Genomic DNA, 25,812 nt, shown 5'->3' on the forward strand with positions numbered 1-25,812 from the left:
ACAGCATTTCCACAGAGGTGATTGGGACACCTAGCCAAGTTTCCCCACTAATAGTTCTTCCCCTTTTTCTGAAGTAGAATTTAAATTTAAGACCACAATAAAAATGTGTGCTGAGCGTCTGCTTTTTTGACAATCCTGGTCATAAAATAAAGAAGTATATGAAGTCTTTCATGCTGATTTAAAAGTGTTATTTATAACCAAAGTCTTAGTACTGAAGAATATAAGAAGTGAAATTATAGAAATCACAATATAAAATTAAAAATTACTGTTTTATAAACTCAGATAACTTTTTTAGTGTACAAAAACATTTCCTGTTTCCTTGAATAAAAATTAAATTAAATCGTAATGTTTCAGTATACAAAACATCTCCTGCTCCCCCAAATGAATATTAAATCAGATCCAAACAAATCATTATGCAGAAGGAGATGAAAACAAAGACCATAAACAAAGGGATTGAATTCCTATATAGGCACATTCTTAGAATACTCACGATTGTAATATGTTTCCTACTCAATATTGTGGTAATAGCAGAAAGTTTAATCTGATATCAGTCTAGAAAGCCACACTTTCCTATATAATTCTTATGGTCTGTTATTGTTGTTATCTGATGGTTTTATATTTATAAACTTGTTAAATACCCTTTCAGAATGGAGGTATTTTATATTCTCTGGTTTTTATAAAGGTAGCAGCCAAAAAAGAGCAGCCAAAATAATGTTTCTCATGAACATTGGTACTGATGTAGGTTGGAATTTTTTATGTACTGAATTTGCAGAGAGGCATTTATTCGTTTACTGAATAATTATTACAAACCCCAAACAAATATTATAAGAAAATTTATAACTGTCTTTCATAACTCATTAATTCTTCAAAATGATAGTGGACTCCTGTTATTGCTCATGATTTCATACTTTTTTGTGGCTCACCTGGCTTAGGAGATTTCAGGAGCTTGATTAAGTCTTCTTCTGGTCTGTCAGCAAGAGTAGACGGATAGTGAGCTGCTCAAGTTCTTTTTTTCTTTTTTATGTGAACAATGGAAGACAGAATAGTCTACTAATCTGAAACCATATCCTTCTTCCTTATAGTTATTTCATGTTTATAGATGTGTATTTCCTATCAAATGTATGGGTACATGAATAATTAAATCATATCTTCTGGGTTGTCAGAAACCTATAACAAATTGATGGCAAATAGGGCAGGGATATCTCCATGTAAGATGAAACAAATGAAAACATGGCATAAATTCTTATATATTTACCTGGAATAATTTATAAAAATTCCATTTTTATATTCACGGAAATCTTCAAATTTGAGGTCTCTTTGTAAAGTTATTTGGCAGAAAATGATCAATAAAGAGAAGGGAGGTATTTAGTAATATTGCTTTTTAATCCACTACTTCACTTAAGGAAACAACATATTTGGACTTAGTCTTTCAATACTATATGAAATTTTATATAATTAGACCATCAAAAGCTGGGACCTGAATCATATACTCTTAAGGAATTAAATAAATAACTTAATAAAGACATTATTATTGCTAAAATTATTAACTGATTTCTCTTAGAAATTTATTATGGCTAAGTCTTGAGAGTAAAAGTTCATGTTTTTTATTGTTCCATCTTTGAACACTTCTGAATCAGCTATGCTGGGATTTACCACAGAGTAACTCCAAGAGACTGCATGATAATATGGCATCAAGTCAAAAACCATCTTAAGTAAGAGTTTAGGTGTTCTAACATTGAGCAATGCCAATGACAGTGTCTATTTAGAATTTCTACACCCTGTTCATATGGGAGAAAAAGGCCCTTAATGGATAATGCAGAACACATGGTCCAAATTTGATAAATCCATCCTGAGTGCATTTTCCCGTATGGTACCACACAGGCATTACTTGATTCAAACTCTGGGCATCTTGTCTTAATTTATGACCTACAAAAACTTTTTAAAGTTTATATTTAATATATGAGTATTGTGGTGAGTTATATAGCAGCTGATGTTTGCCATTCTAGAAGAAACTAAAAAGTTTTGGATGGAACCACCTGGAACTAAAAGTTAACAGGACGAGACTGGCAGTACTAACTAGTGATGGATGGTATCATGAATAAAGACACACCTCAGAGATATTGAGGGCTTGGTTCCAGACCACCGCAATAGAGCAAATAAAACAAGTCACACGAATTTTTTGCTTTCCAAGTGCACAGAAAAAGTTATGTTTACACTATACTGAAGTCTTTTAAGTGTGAAACACCATTATATCTTAAAAAAAGCAATGAATATACCTTAATTAAAAATACTTTATTGCTAAAAATGCTAACCATCATCTGAGCTTTCAGCAAGTCATAGTAGTAACATCAAAGATCACTGATCACAGATTACTATTACAAATATAATAATTTAAAAATTTGAAATATTGCAAGAATTAACAAAATGTGACACAGTAACACGAAGTGAGTAAATGCTTTGTAAAAATGGCACTGATAGGGTTGCCAGAAACCTTCAATTTGTAAAAAACAGAGTATCTGTGAAGCACAAAAAAGTGAAATGCAATAAAAAGAGGTATGTGTGTATATCACTTCAGACTTTAAAACCTTATAGCCACCTAGATTAAAGCTATTCAAGAAAACTAGCTGGACTGACTCACCATGCGTTATACATGCAAAGGTGAAGTAAATTTAAGTAGTTCTTTTCAACGGATACCTTGCATCATTTTTCTCATCTTTTCTCCAGTACTGGGGGGAAGGTAACATTTTTCATGTTGGCAAGGAGACTCTACATGTAAGACAACTGCTTCTGTCCCTGAGACCAACAGTGATAGGCTCTCAAAAACAGCGAATACATGTATCTGATTGCTGAAGTTTCCACGCCACAAAGATTCACAAAAACCTGAGATAATATACTGAAATAGCTGCTGGTGGATACAAGCTACTTGAAATACAAGGTCCTGAATTTATTACAATATCAGAGGGAATTCTTATTTTGAAGGACAAGGCAAAAATAAAAGCTATAAAAGAAATTGTAAAAGTTTACTACAGTTTAACAATATCTCCATTTCTATATTCATTTAAAACTTGTTTTGCATGCTATAAAGTTATATTTTTAGTAAAAAACTCAGTGCCCATGAGAGATGATGACTAATATGTCATGAAGTCATCTAAAGATGATCCATGCAAACCAAATGACAGGTGAGTCATGAAAACTAAAGATTCATGATTCAGGCAGACCATGACCCCAGTATCTGTTCTGTCACCCCAGCTATGTTTCGTAGCTGTCACAAAGTAACTTTGAAAGTGTTAAAAATTTCAACTCCTCTGAAATCTCAGTAAAAGGATTTTAAGACCTGAGCCAATCTAAAATTACTGCATTTTCTATATAAATATTTTTGTTTTTCCACTCAATGCTGCTTAGCTAGAAAAGAACAAAAATATAAATACTTCTCTATATTTACACCATCATTTTAGGTTAAAATGATCAATTTCATAAGAAACTACTAGGTAACTATGTGATAAAGGAAAAGCAAAATTATTTAGTGAAATGACAGTTTAAAATGTAACACAACAAAAGTACAATTAAGTTCTAATATATATCTTTTAAAATTCTAAACAAGTATGCTAGGTATCTTTCATTTGCTCATCTAGATTTACTCTCCTCTTCTCTTTACCCTGATTGGGTTTCTTGGGAAGCAACCTACATGCACTAAAGGAATAAGATGCCGATTCCCAGTTTGCTTCAGAGAAAGGGGGCACCATCAGAAGTCGGTGAGAGGAAGGACTGTGAGTGAGGTCAAGCTATTCCCTCCTCCCTTCCATCAGGGTCACTGCAGGCTGCCTATGGTCCAGAGCTGAAGGTCACAGCAAAAGTCAGCCTTCAACCCAGTTTTCTCTTGCCCATTGCCCATAACTGTTCCCACCCTTATCCTTAAGTGGGAAAATAATGGCTCCCAGCTCTTTTAGCCCCTAAAGTACCGCACTATCCTTGTGGTTTTCATAAAGCTTACCAATGCCTTTTCAAACACTCACCTTTAAAAAAATCTTTTCAAATGTGTGTGTGACATTTATTTCTTGCTTAAACCCTCGTTGATACACAAGTAACAGATATCCAGATATCTGGTGGCCATTCTTATTATCAAAAATGGAAATACAAGTATCTACTCAAAATTTAGTCTATATGGAATGTAACCTAAGATTCATGGAATATAACTGGAGATTCTCTATGAAAAATTTATTCTTTAGAAAACCCCATATAATCTTGTGGAAAAAAAAAAAGAAACGGTTAAAATCAAGAGTAATCCTTTTCTAGGATTTGGATGACCTAGCGTTTCCTCTCTCTTCCCAGAGTTTGTCAAAATACTATGAGACTTTTCATGTTTATGAAACTTTTTTCAATGACCTGAATGATGTTTGGTAAGAGGAAGCCTCACTATATAGACTTTCCAATTTCCAAATGAAAATTTATTTTGATTCTTAGCCAGTTGGCTTTGGAAATGCATAAAATACTTGGCCATTATCAGATTTCAGTAAAATTTGAACTTTGCCAAAACATACATTTGGTCTAAACCTGTATTATTTTGTTTTTAAAGGTTGGGGTTAAATGAAAATTTTCACATCTATGTTATCTTTATATTATTCATCTCTTTGAAAAAATAAATGTTTTAAAAGGATTTCTTTTTACAGGTAGCTTTTCATTAATTGTTGTCACTGTGTTCCTATGAAAGTACTTATACCGTTCTTTATACTAAGTCTTTGAAGTCAGATGTGTTTGTTGCTCTTCATTTTACTAAAGGTGAACATTCAACAAAAAGAAGTTAATTAATTTGGACTGTTATTACTGTCATTAGTGTCATTTCTGTCTGCTTAAGTGCCTCTCTAATGTTCCCTCACTTTTCATTCAGTTTACCCTTCTGAACTAACGCTCTCCTTGCCTGAGTTTGCATATTAGTACAGACTTTTGTATCTGATTTAAATTTTCTACCTGTCACTTTAGATAATGATGTTCTGAGATGGCTGGCCTGGGTAGAGCCCTGAAACTTTGATTTGTCTGTTAAAGGAATCTGCATTTAACAAATCTTTGAGTACCTACCATGAGCTATGCTAGACATTAGAGCAGCATTGTAGCTAGTCTATAAGTGCCTTTTCACAATTTAGAGAAAATCTCCCTTTTCCTCTAATGGTTGCAGCTCTTCACCAGGGCACACACATTGGGTATCAGTCACCAATGACCACCTTGCTCAGAACAGTGCACATACAACACAACCATACATAGGCAGTGCTACACGGAGAATAAAACAGATAAATTAGGTACGGGCTTTGCTTTTGAGGAATTCATAACTGAATTGGGCAGACAAGAATGTATGAAAAAATGTAGTATTAAAAATGCTGTCTATGATTAAAGTATGAAAAATAGGTGCTATGGAAACTCATCATATGAAGTTAATAACTTAGAGAGTCAACGCATTTCTACAACTCATATGTAACAAAGAATTGCAAGCCTAGGGTTTAAATTGCTGTGTTTTTGAAAAATCTAAGACCACCCAATGTACTTTTCCTGGACTTGCTTACTCTCAGAGGATATCTTTTTGTGAGTATTGAGAACAATTAACTAATCTTAGTGCACCCTTATATACATGTAACATATAAAACTCTGCTTACTGCCAAAGAGCTCACAAATTCACACTTTCAGATAGACCCTCGTGGTGATAACAAAGCTTTCTTTTTCTCCTCACCTTTTTTCTGGCAGTTGCACTCTAAGAACCTGAATATAATACTGCTTTGTGGTGTCAGTAAGGTTTTCACAGAGAAGATGTACTTTATGTATTGTAAGATTTCAGGTGAACAGATTTCTGCTCAATGAGAGTAGATAGAGTGACAGGAGAGTATTTCCTTGTGGAAGAAGCACTAGGTCCAAATGCTCTGAACTGCAAAAGCACAAAGGGATGCAAGGATATTCAGCAAGGAGCTCTGACTTGCTGCAACCCAGAGTCTATATATGAGAACATATAGGGTGAAGAAGATAGGTAAATAAACAAGCAAATAAATGAAAACCATGACACTTGTGGGGAATATGGCTTTTTCCTAAAAGGCAGTTGAGAGCCAGGAGGTCTTTAAAGGAACAAATGGATATAATCAGATTTGGGTTTTAGAAGATAAATTGGACAGTAGTGTGGAGCTGGTGATAGCGGGACAAGACTTGACAACAGTGAGAACACCCTGGAAGTGATCGCCATATAAAGGCCAATGGTGCTCAACCTGGGGCAGTTTTGTCCCACAGGGAACACTTGTCAATCCCTGGAGAAAGTTGAAGGGGAAGTGTGCTTCTGGAGTCTAGAGGCCAGGGATGCTGCTGAGCCCTACAATGCATAACACAGTCCCCAATAACAAAGACTTATCCTGAGCATAATGCCAGTGGTGCCGAGAAAAAGTGGTTTAAATAGGGTGGTAATGTGTAGTATCACACTGAGGGTTTAATTTGTGTTTCACTAATGGCTAATGCAGCAGGTTCTTATTAGTTATCCATTTTAAATTAAAGTGGGTGTTGTATAGAGAGAGAAAAAAAAAAAAGATGGACATAAATTCTTCCACTCAGGTTAAAAAGTGTGCTGCAAAAATACGAGATAGGGGGCTTCCCTGGTGGCGCAGAGGTTGAGAGTCCTCTTGCCGATGCAGGGGACACGGGTTCGTGCCCCGGTCCGGGAAGATCCCACATGCCGCGGAGCGGCTGGGCCTGTGAGCCATGGCCTCTGAGCCTGCGCATCCAGAGCCTGTTGCTCCGCAACGAGAGGGGCCACAACAGTGAGAGGCCTGCGTACCACAAAAAAAAAAAAAAAAAAAAAAAAAAAAATACGAGATAGGAATTGGCAGCGGTTCACATGAACCAAGATCGGCATGAGAATGTGCATGGTCCTTGGTTACAACTAGATAAGCACATCAGTTAATGTGGATGAGGACTCTGAGGACACATACCAAAAAGCTAAGCAGTTGTGTTATGGGGGTGTCTTCCTCTATTTTCTAAAGCCTTTATATGTCATCCTGTTACTTTTATAATAAAAAAGTAAATGCATACAATTGTTTTGAAACAAAACAAGGAAAAAAAGGAAAATGATCCAGAGGTCTTAGTCCACCACAAGCCTCAGGTGATCCCACAGCGTGAGGCAGCAGCTGAAAGAGGTAACTTGATCTCAGGCTGCACAAAGGCTGCCTGCCACCCAGGTCAGACCACCGGGGTTCACTTATTTCAGAGGCATGCTGACAGAAGTATGACCGGAGGAGACAGCAGAGGATGAGAAGTCTAAGATGCTGAGGTTGTTCAGCTTTGGCAAGGCTGAGAGGCATCTGAAGGGCTGTTAAAATTGGATAGGGATGCAACAAATGTACCACACTAATGCAAGATGTGAGTAATAGGGGACACTGCATAGGGAAAGAGGGGAACTCTCTGTACTTTCCTCAATTTTCTGTAAGCCTAAAACTGCTCTGAAAAATGTCTATTAAAAAAAATAATAATAGCGGCTAACGATGAGCACTTTTTCCTGTGCTTGACTAATACTGTTGAGTAACTTTTCATTGTATAGGTATATCTTCTTTGGTGAACTGTTTGTTTAAGCCATCCTTATGTTTTTAAAGACTGGGTTTTCTTATTCTTGCATTTTGAGAGGTCTTTATATATTTGGGATACCAGTCCTTTATCAGCAATGTGCTAAGTAAATATTTTCTCCCAGTCTGATGCTTTTTTTTTTTTCATGCTCTCAGCCATGTCTTTATTGATGAGGTCTAATTTTCTATCTTTTTCCTTTATGGGTTATGCACTTCATGTTATATCTAAGAAATCTATGCCTAATTCAAGGCAATACAGAACTTCTCCTATGTTGTTTTATAATTTTAGCTCTTACACTTAAATCACTGATACATTTTGGACTAATGTTTCTATATGGCATAAGGTGTGGATCAAAATTTTGTTTTGTTTGTTTCTTTGTTTTTGGTGGGGGTTGGGGAAGGGCGTAGATATCTGATTGTGCCAGAAAATTTTGTTGAAAAGACTGCTGTTTTTCCACTGAGTGCTAATGCAACTTCGGGGAAAAAATGACTTGGTCATATATAGGTGGGCCTGTTTCTGGATGTTCTGCTCTGTTTAATTGATCTATTTGTTTATCTTTATGCCAGTACCAAATTGTCTTGATTATATGGCATTATAATAAGTCTTGAAGTCAGAGAGTGAAAATCCTCCAGCTTCACTCTTCTCTTTCACAGTTGTGTCTCTTTTAGGTCCTTTGCATTCTCATATGAATTTTATTTTATTTTATTTATTTTAATTAATTAATTTATTTTTGGCTGCATTGGGTGTTCGTTGCTGTGCATGGGCTTTCTCTAGTTGCAGCGAGCAGGGGCTACTCTTAGTTGCGATGCTTGGACTTTGCATCGCGGTGGCTTCTCTTGTTTCGGAGCACAGGCTGTAGGCACGAGGGCTTCAGTAGTTGTGGCACGTGACCTCAATAGTTGTGGCTCACGGGCTCTAGAGTGCAGGCTTAGTTGTGGCACACAGGCTTAGTTGCTCAGCCGGCATGTGGGATCTTCCTGGACCAGGGCTCGAACCCGTGTCCCGTGCACTGGCAGGTGGATTCTTAACCACTGTGCCACCAGGGAAGTCCCCTCATATGAATTTTAGAATCAACTTGTCGATGTCTATAAAAAGTCTGCTGATATTTTGAATGGAATTGCACTATCCATAGATCAATATGAGAGAATTGTTATCTTAAAAATATTGGGTCTCCTTATGCATGAGCTTAGTATGTATTGCCATTTATTTATGTCTTTTTAAAATTCTGTCAACAAGTTTTATAAATTTTAGTGTACAGCTCTTTCCATGATTTTTCAGATTTATATCTAAGTATTTCACATATTTTATGTTATTGTAACTGAACTTTTTTTTACATTTCAGTTTCCAGTTGTTCTTTGTTATTCTAATGAAATACAAATTGTTTTTGTCTATTCGTCATATATTCTGCCACCCTGGTGATCTCAGTTATTAATTCTAGAAGCTTTTCAGAGATTCTTTATGATTTTGTATACAATCATGTGACCTGCGAATAAAGACAATTTTAGTGCTTCCTTTCCAATTCAGATGCTTTTGTTGCCTCATTGTACTGAGTTGAATGTATGAATTATTATTTAGCTTCCAAAATTAGGCAGTTTTCCTTGTATATTTCTGTTACGCTATCTAATTTATTTCCAGTGTGGTGTGATACTTTGTATGACATGAATCCTTTAGTATTGACTGAGACTTGTTTTATAGCTCAGAATGTGGACCATATTGTTAAACGTTTTATATGCACTTGAAACTGTCTAAACATATTCATTTTCTGAACACCTGGTCTATCAATTATTGTGAAAAGGGTGTTGAAAGATATGACTGTAACTGGATTTGCCTATTTCTCCTTACAGTTCAATCAGGTTTTTATTTATATTTTCATAATTCTGTTATTAGTATATAACATTTACCATTATTATGTCCTCTTGATGAACTGACCTATCATTATAAAATGACCTAATTTATTCCTGGTAATATTTTTTTCTCTAAAATCTCCATTTTCTGATATTAATTTAGCCACTCCAGCTTTATTTTGATTAGTTAGTATGCTATATCTTTATCTATGTTGTTACTTTTAATCTGTTTGCATCTTTATGTTTAAAGGGGTTTTTATGGGCTTGGGTCTTTCTTTTTCTATTCTAACTTGACAATCTCTGACTTTTAACTGGGGTGTTTAGACCATTTATACATACTGTTGATATGGTTGGAATTAAGCCTATCGTCTGGCTACTGGCTACTGATTTTCTATGTATCCCATCTGTTCTTTGTACACTTTCCTTTGTCTTCTGTTTTTTAAATTACTTGAATATTTTTATGATTTAATTTTATTTCCTCTGTTGGCTAGTTAGATATAACTCCTCTGTTGTTATTTTAGCGTTTGCTTTAGAATTTGTAGAATACCTGCTTCATTATTACATTCTACTTTCATTTTGATGTTATACCACATCACAAGGAGTATAAAAAAACTTATGACAGGGCTTCCCTGGTGGCACAGTGGTTGAGAGTCCGCCTGCCGATGCAGGGGACACGGGTTCATGCCCCGGTCCGGGAAGATCCCACGTGCCGTGGAACAGCTGGGCCCATGAGCCATGGCCTCTGAGCCTGCGCATCCGGAGCCTGTGCTCCGCAACAGGAGAGGCCACAACAGTGAGAGGCCCACGTACCGCCAAAAAAAAAAAAACTTATGACAGTATATATTTATTTCTGTCACCTTGACCTCTGTACTATTGTCACGCATTTTACTTCTATATGTTATAAATATCATAATGCGTTTTTATTATTTTTCTTTTGAACAGTTAATAATCGTTTATGAAGACTCAAAAATAGTTAGAAAAAAGACCTCAACTGCAGAGATGGTTACTGTTTCTGGTATTCTTCATTTCCACCTGGTATAATTTTCCTTCTGTCTGAGGGTTTTCTTTAACGTTTCTTGGATTGCCAATCTACAGCTTATGAAATATTTCAGCTTCTGTATATCTAGCAAAGCCTATTTATCTTTCATTTTTCAAAGGTAATTTGACTGGAGAGAGAATTCCAGGTTGAGAATGCTGTAAAAATATTGTTCCTCTGCAGTCTCACTTGCTTTGTTTCCAATGAAAAATCTACTGCCATCTTTATCTCTGTTGCTCTGTGTGTTATATGTCTTTTTCTTATAGTTGCTTTTAATATTTCTCTTCATCACTCTTTTAAATTAATTTCACTATGATATAACTTAGTGTCATTCTCTTTTCATTTCTTGTACTTGGGGTTCCGTGATTATCTTGGTTCTATGGATTTATACTTTTCATCAAGTTTGAAAAATGTCTGGCATTTATTTCTTCAAATATCTTTGTTCATTCTCTATTCATTCTTCTCCTTCAGGAACCGTCATTACACATATATTTGACTATATTAAGTTTCCCAGATCTGTCCATTTTTTCAGCCTCTTTTCCTTCTGTGTGTGTGTGTGTGTGTTTGGTTGGTTTCTATTGCTGTATGTTCAAGTTCAACAGTCTTTTCTTCTGCAATGTCTCATCTACCATTAATACTGTTTAATGTATTTTTATCTGAAACATTTTAATTTTTACCTCTTTGATTTGGGTTTTTTTAATATTGCGCATGTTTCTGCTTATGTATCACATATTTCCTCTAGCTTCTTGAACATACGTAATACAATTATAATAACTATTTAGTGTCTTTGTCTATTAATTCTACCACCTGTATCATTTCTAGGTAGGTTTCAATTAATTAATTTTTCATGTCATAATGGGTTCTAGTTTTCACCTTCTTTGAATGTCTGATAATTTTGATTGGATGCCAGACATTGTTATTTTTACTTTTTTGGGTACTGTCTGTGTTTATATTTCTATAAATATTCTTGTGCTTTGTTTTAGAATAAAGTTACTTGGAAGTAATTTGATTATTTTGGGTCTTGCTTGAAAACTTTATTATTCAGGGCAAGAGCAATGTTTAGTCTAGGTTAATGGTTCTCAGAGGTGATTTTGTTGCCCAGTGTATATTTGGTAATATCTGGAGACATTTTTAAATGTTCACTGTTTAGGGATGGTGATGGCAGTGGGAGGCTTCTGGCATCTAGTGGGTACAGGCCAGTGCTGTTTCTAAACATCTTACAACCTCAGGAAAGCTCCTCCTACCTCAACAAAGAATCTTACAGCTCAGAATGTCAATAGTGCTGAGATAGAGATACCCTGGTCTGCGAAAATGATGATGAGTTTGTGCACTAAGGAACTGACATGATAAAGAAGCCCAAATTGAGAATCATTTATGAGTCCAAAGATACAGCATTTGACTCCCAATTGCATGAATATTCAAGAAAGAAGTCAGTGATTTTAAAAAAGTACTTTTTTTCCCTTGTAAACGTGGATGTTTATGATTCCACTAATTTGGATCAAGAACACTGAAAAAGAAGGTTTTAAGAGAAAATGAAGGAAGGCTCCATAAAATGAAAATGGAGAAAATTGTCTTCTCTTCTGATAGGTTTGATGATTGTGGAAGAAAGCTAACAAAAGTTCTGATCACCACGTTTATAGCAGTTGACGATTTCAGGCTACTGTGCAACAACGAAAAATGTCTGCGAAAATGAAGTAGAAAAACTTCTAAAATAAGGTTTTTTTAAAATTCTCTGACTTTCATTTTTTGATTTATGATTTATTGCTCTGTCACATTGTGGACTTAAACATAATAATATCAGGGACCTGTTGGGATCAAGGTTCATATTTCAAAATGCAGTATTCACATATCCTCTGCTCTCCCTGAATACCCTCCTTCAGTTAATGGAATGATGCGGTGGTACTATCTGCTAAATTGTTATGTATAGCTTCTTTTGACATTCCCATCTGTCTATATATTTTCAGTGTTTGAATGTAAGAAAGTTATAGAAATAAGATACACTCTTACTATGGCTAAATATAAAGCTATCCTGATAAAATATTCAGGAAAAATTCTTTCCCAAGAAAGTATCAGGAATTAATGTTGGACCTTTTAAGTTCATCTAGACTGGAAATATTCATTGGGAAGCTGAAATACAGATATTGAGTTTGGAAGAAAGGGTCAGGCTAGTAGTATAGCTAACCTTTAAGTGGAAACTTGGGGATGACAGAGAGCATCCAAAGAGACTGTGTAAAACAAGAAAAGGGATGATCCCAGGAAAATAAATCTGAAGAATTTTAATGTAACACAGAAAGCTCCTAAAACACAGTTCATAAAATTATCACCTTTATATAGACTATCAATAGTAAAATCTTAAGTTTCTTATGTCTTAAATCAGGGGCAAAAGGAAACTTAAATAGTTTTCTGATATATCTATAAACATAAACATCATGTGAATAGAAACAGTAAAGTTGCAAAAAGCTATAAAATTTTACAATGGTTTGTTTTACAAGGCATATAGGAAAACTTAACATGATATGAATAATTATTGCACAGTGATTTTGATGAACCAGTTTCTTCTTAGCATAGTTTTGTCGTCTATCCACTGAGAGAAACAGTAGATATTAGGTGTTGAAATGGGCACCAGGCATCAAGATGTCTTGTATATGTTAATTCTTGAGATGATGACGTGGACTCTTCTAGAGTTCCTTACTTGCAATCTCCACTATGACATCATAAAGAATTATTTAAAACTTTTATAATAACTGCCATAAAGAGGATTAATAAAGACCACTAACAGAATCTCTTAGAGACCAGGTTGTTGCTAAAATCCCAGTTAACTAAAGAGTCCTATAAGCATGTTGTCAATCTCTTTCTCCCTTCAATTTTGACAGTTTTAGATCTTTTAGTTAATAAACAGTGTTCTCCCTTAACACCTGGGAATTATTTGTTCTCTAAAGCAGAAAAATAAAGTTAATTTTAAAGAAATGGTTCCATTATGAAATAAAATAAGATTTATTTTCCAAATAGCAAAAAGCATTAAAGATGTTGAACAAGAGGAATTCATGGTTACAGTGTTGCCATCTGTCTGCCCATTAGTGTTTCCTCACTGACTAAGCCTATGAAGAAAGGTGTTATTTAGAATTTGAAATATCATTACTGAGAAATTTTCTGGGAAAATTGGTATATTGTGTGGGCTCAACTAGAATTTTCAAATATTTTGAAGTAGATTCTACTATGCTCATTTCTAGAATTTTATTAAAAATCAAATATTAAGCAGAATTTAGAGAACATTGTGTTCGTTTGTCATATTTGCAGAAATGTCTACTTATGAGAATTAACATTTTCTAGATGTTAGAGTACATATTTTCCTAAGCAACTGACCATATTTTATGGGACATAAAATATGTACCCCTGCATACACCGTATGTTAGAAAAGTTCTCACATGCAATAGTACTAATTATGCAGAAATCATAAATAATGTTTTTAATGGTGTTCATAAAGTTCAATATATTGATATAAATAGGGGAATATATAGTTTAGGGAAGATAACACATTTATTCATTCATAATTCATTAAAATATTTTCTGATTTTCTATTGTTTTATCAGTTCTAAGTACAAAATGGTAAACAGGTGAGCCATTAAAGACATTAGAAACTAGTGGAAAGGGGAAAGACAAGTTTAGAAGATGATTACCACCCCAAAATGATTATTTTGCCTATGCTGTTATGAGTCCTTTAATAAAAGAGAGCCAAATTACAATACTTTTAATTTCACCTATACATTGACTGATACTACTCTCAGTAACCTATATTTGTTCTTTTCACTCATTACAGGACTGCTACAATATTTCATAACAAATGATAATATCTTTTCAGAGAAACATCTATTTGTCACAAAATATATATATATTTATTATTCATTCTATACGTTTTTGAGAAATTGTCAAATATTTACTGAATATCTACTTCAGCCAGTATCTATTTTAGATGAACAAGCACCAAACCTTCACTTGAGGAACTTATACAGTAGAGGAAATGACAACGAACAAGTTGTCTCAAGTGTGTTACATGTTGTAAAAGAGGCGTACAGTATGCTACGGATGCATAGTGCAAAAGATCTAACCTATTTAAATGGCCAGGGCATGTGTACTGAAAACATTAATTTAGGATGAGACCTGAAAAGGTGTAGGCTGTATGTTGGCAAACGTGTTTGTGGTAGTGAAGAGAAATTGGGAACTACTCCTGGCAGAGGAAGGAATATGTACAAAGATTATGAGACAAGAAAGAATATTTGAAATAATAGTTCTATGCTTGAAAGGAGAAGTGGTAGGTGATAAAAAGAGGGAGGATAGTCATGATGTAGATTCTGTTAGGACTTTTAAGCTATGTGAAGTACTTTGGTCCTTATCCTAGAGCAAAAGACTTTCAAGAGGGAAGTGGTATAACCAGATTTGCTTTTCCCAGAAGATTGCTATAGATTAAAACAGGCAAGAATGGCTGCTCAGAGCCATTTCTGAGCTCAGTAACTGCATGGCTTGTAAGTACTATTTAATGAGCTAAGAAATACCAGATGAAAAACATATTTGGAGATGATGACTTCATTTTGAAGTGTTGCTTTTTAGGGCTGTAAGATTTTCAGGTGTAGATGAGTAGTAGGTGGCTAGATATACAAGGCTAGAATTCAGAAAATAGATCTTGATTTAAAATAAAAGTTTGGGAGTTAGTGGTTTACATAGAAGTTCAAGGAAGCCACAGAATGTATAAGGTTGCCCACAAGATTGTATAGAATGAGAACAGAGCCTAGAACAGAGCCCAAGTGCAAAACACAGTTTTTTTCCTCTCACTCTTTTGGCCTGATTTGGTATACAGAAAGTCTAGGATGACCCCATTATTTTATATAGCTTTCTTGTCCCCCTCCATTTTACCCTTATTTATAGTATTTTATGCCACAAGAAAAAAGCAAACTAAAACAAAATTATCTCTCAGATAGATGAAACTTCAAAGAATATCACACAATTATGGCCGATAAAGGAAACTGAAATATTTGAAATTTCTGTAATCCAATGAATTAATTGATGATGTAAATATTTTGAAAGTTCAAAAATAAGAAATAATCCCAGAAAGGCAAACTTCAGAACATCACTTGTTAATGATGGTCATGGTCTTAGAAGGGAGCAGAATTAGGATATCAAAAAATATCAGTATATAAAATACTTGTTGGGACACAGTGGGCATCATGACCTGCAGGCCGGATTGATCTCTGTCTTCTATCTAATAAGGTGCCACAATTACAAGGATAGGGGCTTTATATCAGCAACAATATAATTTTTTAAAAGGTTCAAAGGATGAAATGTGATTAATTTAATCAAACTATGAATATTTTCAAATTATATTGATTTTTGATCAAATGACTAGTCAATAAATTAGACCAGAGTTTTGCAAACTATAGCCCATAGGTCAAATCTGGCTCCTTGCCTACTTTTTTAAATAAAGTTTTATTGGAGCGTAGCTATTTGTTTACACATTAACTATGGCTGCTTTCTCAATACAGTGGCAAAGCTGTGTAGTTGTAACAGAGATCATATGTGTCCCACAAAGTCTATAAGTCTACTGTCTACTGAACCCTAATTTAGACAGTCTCCATTTTATATCACAATGTATTATAATAACAATAATCCATTCATTTTTGTATAGTTCTTTACAATTTATTAAACATTTTAACATAATCTGACTATACCTTTCAAGATAGGTAAGGATGAATTTATTACTCTTCCAACGTAATAATGAGGTAAGTTCACAACATAATTTATTCATATCCTTTGACTTATTATATTTTGAGGTATATGCCTTTAAAAATCAAAAGTTAGAAAAATGTATTATTATGCAATTAGTTAGTTATGGTGCAATTTCCAATGGTAAAAAATGGAAGAAAATTATTAATTATGATTTAAGAACTGGACTAAATATTATGCAATCATTATTTTAATTAGGAAAAATATTCAGTATCATGGGAAAAGCCTATGATAGCCTATTTACACAAACCGAGTAAATATCAACATGATATACATTATGAATATAATTATCTATAATGGTACATTTTTAAAGAGAAAATTATAATAATAATTATGTTAGAATAACAGGGTATGATAATCTTTTGATGTGTTTGATGCGTCAGCTTGACTAGGCTGTAGTTTCAAATTAGTTAATAAAACACAAACCTTAGGTGTGGCTGTGAAGGCATTCGTGGATGTGATTAAAATCCATAATCAGCTGACTTTAAAGTAGGAAAGATTATCCTAGATAATCTGGATGGGCTTGATTCAGTCTGTTGAGAAGCCTTAAAAGTAGAGCTCAAACTACCATGATGAAAAATAAATTCCATCTATGGATAACATTTTCAGTCCTCACAGAGTTCCAGCCCCAGCGATCATATAAGTCAGTTCTTTGCAATAATTCTTTCAATATATATCTCCTAATGATCCGACTTCTCTGAGTGAACCATGACTGATACAGATTTTGGTAACTGGAAGTAGAATGCTGCTGTAACAAATAACTAAAAGGGTGGAAGTGGCTTTGGAATTGGGAAATAGGTAGAGGAAGAATTTTAAGAAAAATTTTTTAAAAAGCCTACATTGCCTTGAACAGACTATTAGTAGAAATATGGATGTTAACAGCTCTGCTAGTGAAGACTTAGAATGAAGGGAGGATCATTGTAAAGAAAACATTCTGTCTTAGAGAATACCCAAATCATCAGACACGGAATATTTATAGAAATAATAGACATTAAAGATGCTGCCAGTGAGGGCTAAGATGCAAAAGAGAAACTAGTTATTGGAAACGGAAGAAAAGGAAATCCTGGCTATATAGTGGCAGGAAGCTTAACTGAATTGTATCCTTTAGGTATGTGGAAGGCAGAACTTGTAAGTGATGAACTTGAATAATTTACTGAGGAGATTTCCAAGCAAAGTGTGAAAGGTGCAGCCTGGTTTCTTCATGATGCTTATAGTAAAATCAAGAGGGAAGATATAGTTTAACTGTTAACAGTTAATCGAAAAGAAACTAGGACTTGGTGATTTTGGAAATTCTCATCCTAGGTTACAGAAAATGCTAAAATTAGGAGATTTTCTTTCAGGAAAGCATGCTCTTAAGAGAAAGCCAAAAGTGGCTGAAAACCAATTTTCTAGTGCCTCAGAAGGATTGAAAGACCAGAGTATTCAGTCACACTGAGGGCTCTTTGAAGAGATTAAAATGTGACTTGTGAAGGCTTCCCTGGTGGCGCAGTGGTTGAGAGTCCGCCTGCTGATGCAGGGGACACGGGTTCGTGCCTTGGTCCGGGAAGATCCCACATGCCGCGGAGCGGCTGGGCCCGTGAGCCATGGCCGCTGAGCCTGTGCGTCTGGAGCCTGTGCTCCGCAACGGGAGAGGTCACAACAGTGAGAGGCCCGCGTACCACAAACAAACAAACAAAAAAAAAAAGTGACTTGTGGGCACCCTAGGCCGTATCAGCAGAAGTCAAGAGTAGAGATATGGTTTTCCAAGAGAAACTTGTGGAGAACACTCTTTTCTAATGAAGTGATTTCTCATAGCATACATGGGAGACCCACAAAGTTCTTGATAATGTTATACCAATAGAAAAATTACCAGCTTGGGCCAAAAGGGACAGAGAGAGAGAGAGTACTTGCTGTCACATCCCCAACAGGTTGATAAAATAATCGACTGAAAACATACTCTATCTTTGAAGAGAAAGAAAAGATGTCTCCTAGGGCAGAATCAGGAGCCCAGAAAGTGGAGCCACAAGCACAAAGGAATATTTCCAAGACTTGAAATCAAATGGAACTCTCCCAGATGATATCAAAATTGCTTGGGACCAGTGACACTTTAAAAAATTGTTTTCTCCCTTTTAAAATAATATGTTTATAAAATACTATCTGATGCCCACCCACTATTTCATTTTGGATGCAAATTACTTTTTTCTTGAGTTTTACTGGTTCACAGCTAGAGATGAATTGTGACTCAGGATGAATAACAGCCAGTGCCTTAGCCATACCTGATTTAGATAACAAGATCTGGGGCTTTTGAAATGATGATATTTTGATGAGGTACTGAACTTTGAGTTGATGCTGTAATTGGTTGAGACTCAGGAAGATATTAAAATGGGATGAATATATTTTGAATGTGAGACAGATGTGACTATTTCAGTGCTAGAGGGTAGACTGTGATAGGCAGAATAATGCCCTCATCTGAAATACATCTTTGTTCTAATCCCCAGAACTTGTGTTATGTTACATAGCAAGGGGGCATTAAAGTGGCAGATATAATTAAGTTTGCTAGTCCGCTAACCTTAAGATAAGGAGGTTGTCATGGATTATCTAAAATAAACGAGTAATGTAATTACAAGGGTCCTTTAATGCTGAGGAAGGAGCCAGAAGTGTCAGTGTCAGAGTGATGCAATACAGGAAGGACTCAGCTGGCCACTATTGGCTTTGAAGAGGAAGGGGTTAACTATCCAAGAAGGGCAGACAGCCTCTATCAGCTGGAAAAATCAAAAAAACAGATTCTGCCCTGAAGCCTCCAGAAAGTAATGCAGTCCTGAGGATGTGTGGCCAACATAGCAGAGTAGGAATGCCCTGAGCCCACCTCCTCCCAGAAGCAACCAAAATGACAGCTGTTTACGGAGCAACTATCAATAAGAACGACCTGAAGACTAGCAGAAAACATTTTCCACAACTAAAGATATAAAGAAGGAACCACAAAAGGTTAGGAGGGGTAAAGACATAGTACAGTCAAGACCCACACACCAGTTGGGCAACCCACAAACCCACAAAGGCAATTGAGGATAATCACAATTGCAGAGGTTCTCCCCAAGGGGCAAAGGGTCCAAGACCAACATCCAATTCCCCAGTCCAGAGGTCCTGCAGTGGGAGGACGAATCCCCAGAATGTCTGCTTTGAAGGCCAGTGGGGTTGCCTACTTTGCAGGAGAGAAGGGATGTACAGTTGACCCTTGAACAGTGTACGGGTTAGGGGCCCCAACCCCTACATAGCTGAAAATCTCCGTATGACTTTACAGTTGGCCCTCTGTATCTGTGGCTCCACATCTACCAATTCGACCAACCGCGGATCATGTAGTACTATAGCACATATTTGTTGAAAAATATCTGCATGTAAGTGGACCCATGCAGTTCAAACCCATGTTGTTCAAGGGTCAACTGTATTTAAAGTAATGAAAGGAAAAAACCAAGAATACTGTACACAGCAAGGCTATCATTCAGATTTGATGGAGAGATAAAGAGTTTTACAGACAAGCAAAACTAAAAGAATTCAGCACCGCTAAACTGCTTTACAAGAAATGTCAAAGGGACTTCTCTAAGCAGAAAAGAAGAGACCACATCTAGAAATATGAAAAGTATGAAAGAAAAGTCTCGTTGATACAGGCAAAAGTACAGTAAAGGTAGTAGATCAACCACTTATAAAGCTAGTAGGAAGCTTAAAAGACAAAAGTTGTAAAATCATCTATATCCACAATAGGTAGTTAAGGGATACATGAAACAAAAAGATGTAAAACATGATGTCAAAAATGTTAAACACGGCAGGGAGAGTAAAAATGCAGGGTTGTTAGAATGTATTTGAACATAAGAGATCATCAACTTAAAATAATAGCCCACTTGCATCCATGGACATCCATCATCCAGACAGAAAATCAATAGGGAAATGCTGGCCTTAAATGACACATGAGACCGGATGAACATAATAGATACATATAGAGAACATTGTATCCAAAAGCCTGGATGCCGTTTTACAGGTTTATACATTCAATCAACAATGATTGTCCTTCTTCTAGGAGCTGCCTTTATGGAAAGCATTGAAAATACAAAGCTAATATAATATTGTCTGCTTTAGAGAAGCTAAGTGTTGAAACATACGAACATTAGAAAGTCTAAACTTGCTATGATCTGAAAGTCACCTTTTTGTCGTGACAAAAAGGCTTGACTCGTTAGGTAAGGATGCATATTGGGGAGTCAGGGAAATGAGTTCTGATATACTGGATGGGATGATATTCTGGGAGAGCTTACATATCAGGATTTTCACATTTGTGTGGTAGTAAAAGATCACTATGGATGTATTTGCTTGAGAGTATCATAATGAAATTATTTAAACAAGATTGACCTGGTAGTTTTATAGAAGGATATTCAAAAAGGGAAAGAGAGTAAGAGATACCAATTAAGAAAGTGTTGTAATAATTCAGATGCAAGGCCATGAGAGATTGAACAAAGAGTTGGCAGTAAAGAGAGAGGAAAAGGGATGAATACAAATAATTTTCAAAGGACATATTTAGAGGTCTTCATAACTCTTTGACCTAATGAAACAAAAGAAATAATTGTTGTGACTCTACATCTACAATGTATGAGGCATGAAATCACATCAGACCTAGTATGTATGTGTCAGTGTCTAAAGCAGAAAAGCTCAAGGTTTCTCTGAGATTAAATGAAAATTTTTAAAAAGAAAGAGATGGTTTTGGGAAAACAGTAGATCAGGGAATGGCGTTTAGGTCTGTCATAGGTAACATTTTCATGGAATGGAGTAGGTAATAGTCTGTGAAAAGGAAAATAAGTTCAATCCCTTGGGGTTTGGAGAAGACAGAATATGGGGGCAAAGTATCCAATGCTTGAAAGAAGAAATGGGCCTGAGGCTTAATCAACAGAAGATCCTAAGAGGATTCCCCAACAAGCAACAGGCAGATGGAGGAGATGCCTTAGGCAGGTAGGACTTACCTCTGACACACCACAGGCTGTCACCTGGCCCTGAATTCCTAGAGAATATGATTTGACTGATACTATCACCTTATAATATGTCTAGCAAAGTGATATCTATGGAATTGTACTATATACCTGTTAAAGTACCTAATGTTGGCTTTAATATAAATCTGAATTTTAAAATTAAAAAAATCTATGCTCATAAATGTAACAGTCAAAAAACATATAGGATTCAAGGATAAGTGGGTGCTATGTCTATCTTCAAGAAACTTACAATTTAGTTTTACTTATTTACTCATTGATTCAGAGTCAAATACATTGCTATATTTAAAAATCTTACGTTGGGGGAAGAAAACTCCTATGTATTGAAAATTCGCAGAAAAGTGACTTTTAAGTGAATGAACTCACTTTTAATTAAGCTTAAGTATTTATATTTCAATGATGATGGTTTAAGTATAAATTGGACTCCATTTCCTTATTTCTTAGACAAAATGTGACTACTTCTGCAATCAAAAGTCCTTGGTTTAAAAAAAAAAAATGTGGCAGATGTTGCATGCCCTCTAGCGGCCACAAAGTGCATCTTTACATCTTTCCGTAAGTTTCTGTGACTTTGTCAAGAATGCATTTTACATCACACATATTAATTTAACTAACATCATATTTTAAATATTTCATTAATTCTTCATCTTAACTGCAGTAGCTCAAACTGAAATTCCAACCTCTCTGTGCATAGGAAAACATATCCTGTATGTTTTCTAGAGAACACCCAGTTTCAAACCACAGAAAATTTTGTAAAGGTAACACAGTAAGTGCCACATCCAATAAAAACAGAAAAGAAAATCTGGAGATTAAATTACCCCCAAACCATTTAAATAGTTCATATTGGAACATATGTATATGTATAACTGATTCACTTTGTTATAAAGCAGAAACTAACACACCATTGTAAAGCAATTTTACCCCAATAAAGAAGATAAATAAATAAATAGTTCATATTATCCATTACATTTTGCTAATATGGACCAAGAGGATAACAGAGAACATCTGGATACCAAGCTGCTTTACTAGTCAAGGTTCTACAGAGAAACAGAACCAATGGGATATATATATATATAATTTCTCTCTCCTCCCTCCCTCTCCCTCCCTCTCTCTCTCTCTCTCTCTCTCTCTCTATATATATATATATAGAGAGAGAGAGAGAGAGAGAGAGAGAGAGAGAGGGGGGGAGAGGGGGGGAGGAGAGAGAAAGAGAAAGAGAGAGAGATTTATTTTAAGGGATTGGCTCACATGATTGTAGAAGCTGGTGAGTCTGAAATCCATAAGGCAGACCGGCAGGCTGGGAATTCATGTAAGAGTTACTGGTGCAGTCTAGAATCCAAAATCTGCGAGGCAGGACAGAAGACTGGGAACTCGGGCAGGATTTTTATGCTGCAGCCTTAAGATAAAATTCCTTTTTCTTTGGAAAACCTCAGTCTTTGTTTTTAAGGCCTTTAACTAATTGGAAAGGTTCACTTACACTATGGAGGTCAATCTGTTTTACTTAAAGTCTAGTGATTGCACATGTTAATCCCATCCACAAATACCTTCACAGCAACATCTAGACTAGTATTTGACCAAACAACTAGGCACCATAGCCTAGCCAAGTTGACACATAATATAAACTACCACCATTGCCAAGCACAATTTTAGGTGCCTTAAATGTATTAACTCATAATTTTTGTCCTCATCATAATCCTATGAGGCAGATGCTCTCAGTAACCAAGTCAAAGGAAACTGAGGCACATGTTGGTAAAGTAACTTGCCCCAGGGTTATAGCTAGTAAGTGCAGGACTTGGGATTGAACCAGAGTCCTTGTTTTAAATACTAAATATTGCTGTTTCAATGTATCTGTATTCTATTTTTCCTAAAATATTTCAGGTATATACAAAAAACAGTAGAAAATATTGAATATCTTTGCACCTCACAGTCACCTCTGTCAAATTTTACCATTTGGCTTCATTTTATTTTGAGTTTTTTAAAATAAATAAATAGCACAAGGCACAGTTAAGATCAGTTGTATTTCTCTCCCTAATTCTATAACTCAGTCTCCCCCTTCAGAAATAGCCACTATTCTGAATTTGGCATTTAACATTCCCTTGAACATTTTCTAGAAATTTTATGCACAGATTTTATTAATAAAAACATTATATCATTTTTCTTGTTTTTAGCTTTAAATAAGTGGTACAATATGATTTTTGGTACAATTTATATTTTTTGAATTAAAAAGACACTTTTGGGATTTCTCTGTGTTGATACATGAGGCTCTAGTTCATTCATTTTAACTACTGTTTGGTATTTCATTATTTGAATGTACCACAGTTTATTGCTCCATTCTCCTGATAATGGGCATTTGGGTTATTTCAAGTTTTTCACTATTACAAGTAATACTTCAATTAATATTCTGTACACATGTTTACACACCTCCTGTGAGAGTTTCTCGGAGTATACTAAGAAGTGCAATTAATAGTGAGGAGACAGACCCTAAAGGTTTAGCTCCAAAGGTTTTCCTCTTCCTGGTGTCCACAGCTTTGTGTAACTGCTTCCCTTTGAGTGAGGTACATCCCTGTGACTTACTTGTAACCAATAGGATATGGCAAAGGTAATGAGACATCACTCATGTGATTACGTTATGTTATGTAAGACTGTGCCATAGCAGACTGGAGCAGGAGATTCTTCTTCAGTGGTTATGCTGGAGAAGCCCAAATGACAAGGAACTACAGGGCCTGAGGGCCGTCTTCAGTCAGTAGCCAGCAAAAATCAAGATCTTCAGTTGTACAGTCACAAGGAGATTAATTTGACCAACAGCTTGAACTTGGAAGGTGTAATAAGCTGAATAATGCCCCCCAAAGACTCTCACATTTTAATCCTCAGAACCTGTGAATGTCTTACCTTACATGGCAAAAGGGACTTTGTGGATATGGTAAAGGTTAAGGACCTTAGGATGGAAAGACCATCCTGGATTATGCAGCTGGACCTGATCTAATGATAGGAGATTTTAAGAACAGAGAACTTTAACTACCTTTTCCTAACTTAAAAAAAATACAATTATTGGAGTATAATTGATTTAAAATGTTGTGTTAGTTTCTGCTGTACAGCAAATTGAATCAGTTATACATATACAGATATCCACTCTTTTTAAGATTCTTTTCACATATATGTCATTACAGAGTATTGAGTAGAGTTCCCTGTGCTATGCAGTAGGTGCTTATTGGTTATCTATCTTATTTATAGTAGTGTGCATATGTCAATCCCAGTCCCCCCAATTTATCCCTCCCTCTCTTTCCCCCCTGGTAACCATAAGTTTGTTTTCTACATCAGTTACTCTATTTATGTTTTGTAAATAAGTTCATTTGTACCACTTTTTTTAGATTCCACATATAAGTGGGATCATATGATATTTGTCTTTCTCTGTTTTCCTAACTTTTTTTTTGTTTTTTTTATTAAGAATTAATTTTTTCTTTGTTTTTAAAATTTATTTATTTATGGCTGTGTTGGGTCTTCGTTTCTGTGCGAGGGCTTTCTCTAGTTGTGGCAAGCGGGGGCCACTCTTCATTGCAGCGCGCGGGCCTCTCACCATCGCGGCCTCTCGTTGCGGAGCACAGGCTCCAGATGCGCAGGCTCAGTAATTGTGGCTCACAGGCCTAGTTGCTCCGCGGCACGTAGGATCTTCCCATACCAGGGCTCGAACCCGTGTCCCCTGCATTGGCAGGCAGGTTCTCAACCACTGTGCCACCAGGGAAGCCCCCTAACTTTTTTTAATAGAAAGAGAGAGAGATGGAGCATCAGAGAGATGCAACATTGCTGGTTTGGAAGATGGAGAAAGGGGATTATGAGGCAAGAAATATAGGCAGCCTCTAGGGACTGGAAACGTAGATTAAAGTCCATAATTGATATGGCTATTTGATAACTTTCTTTTTATAAAATGTAGTAAATTCTTTACCCTAAATAAAGATCCTAGTATCCTTATTTTCTCTGGTAATAACAGTCTACTTATAGTTATAATGTGTCTGGTGTATCGTTTTCCATCTATCTTTTTTTTTTAATAGACTTTATTTTTTTAGAGCAGTTTTAGGTTCACATAAAAGTACAGAGAGTTCCTATATACCTCTTGTTTCCATACATGCACAGCCTTCCCTCCACTAGAGTGGTACATTTGTTACAGTTGATGAACGTACACTGAAACATCATTATTCCCAAACTCCACAGTTTATATTAGGGTTCATTCTTGGTGTTGTACAATATATGGGTTTGAACAAGTGTATAATAATATCTGTCCACCCAAATCGCATCATATACTATTATTGCACTTCCCTGAAAATTGTCTGTCCTCTCTGTCTACTCATTTCTGCCTCCCACAAATCCTGGCAACCGCTGATCATTTTACTCTATAGTTTTTTTTTTTCCAGAATGTCATATTTGAAATCATACAGTAGGTAGCCCTTTTAGAGTGGCTTGTTTTCCTTAGTGATATGCATTTAAGTTTCCTCTGTGTCTTTGCATGCCTTGATAGCTCATTTCTTTTTTGTTTGTTTCTTTTCAGCTTTGACATTTGTATTTTTTTTTTTTTTTTTTTTTT

Source organism: Neophocaena asiaeorientalis, unplaced genomic scaffold (genome assembly GCF_003031525.2).
Source record: "Neophocaena asiaeorientalis asiaeorientalis breed wild unplaced genomic scaffold, Neophocaena_asiaeorientalis_V1.1 scaffold417, whole genome shotgun sequence".
In the NCBI taxonomy this organism is placed as follows: domain Eukaryota; kingdom Metazoa; phylum Chordata; class Mammalia; order Artiodactyla; family Phocoenidae; genus Neophocaena; species Neophocaena asiaeorientalis.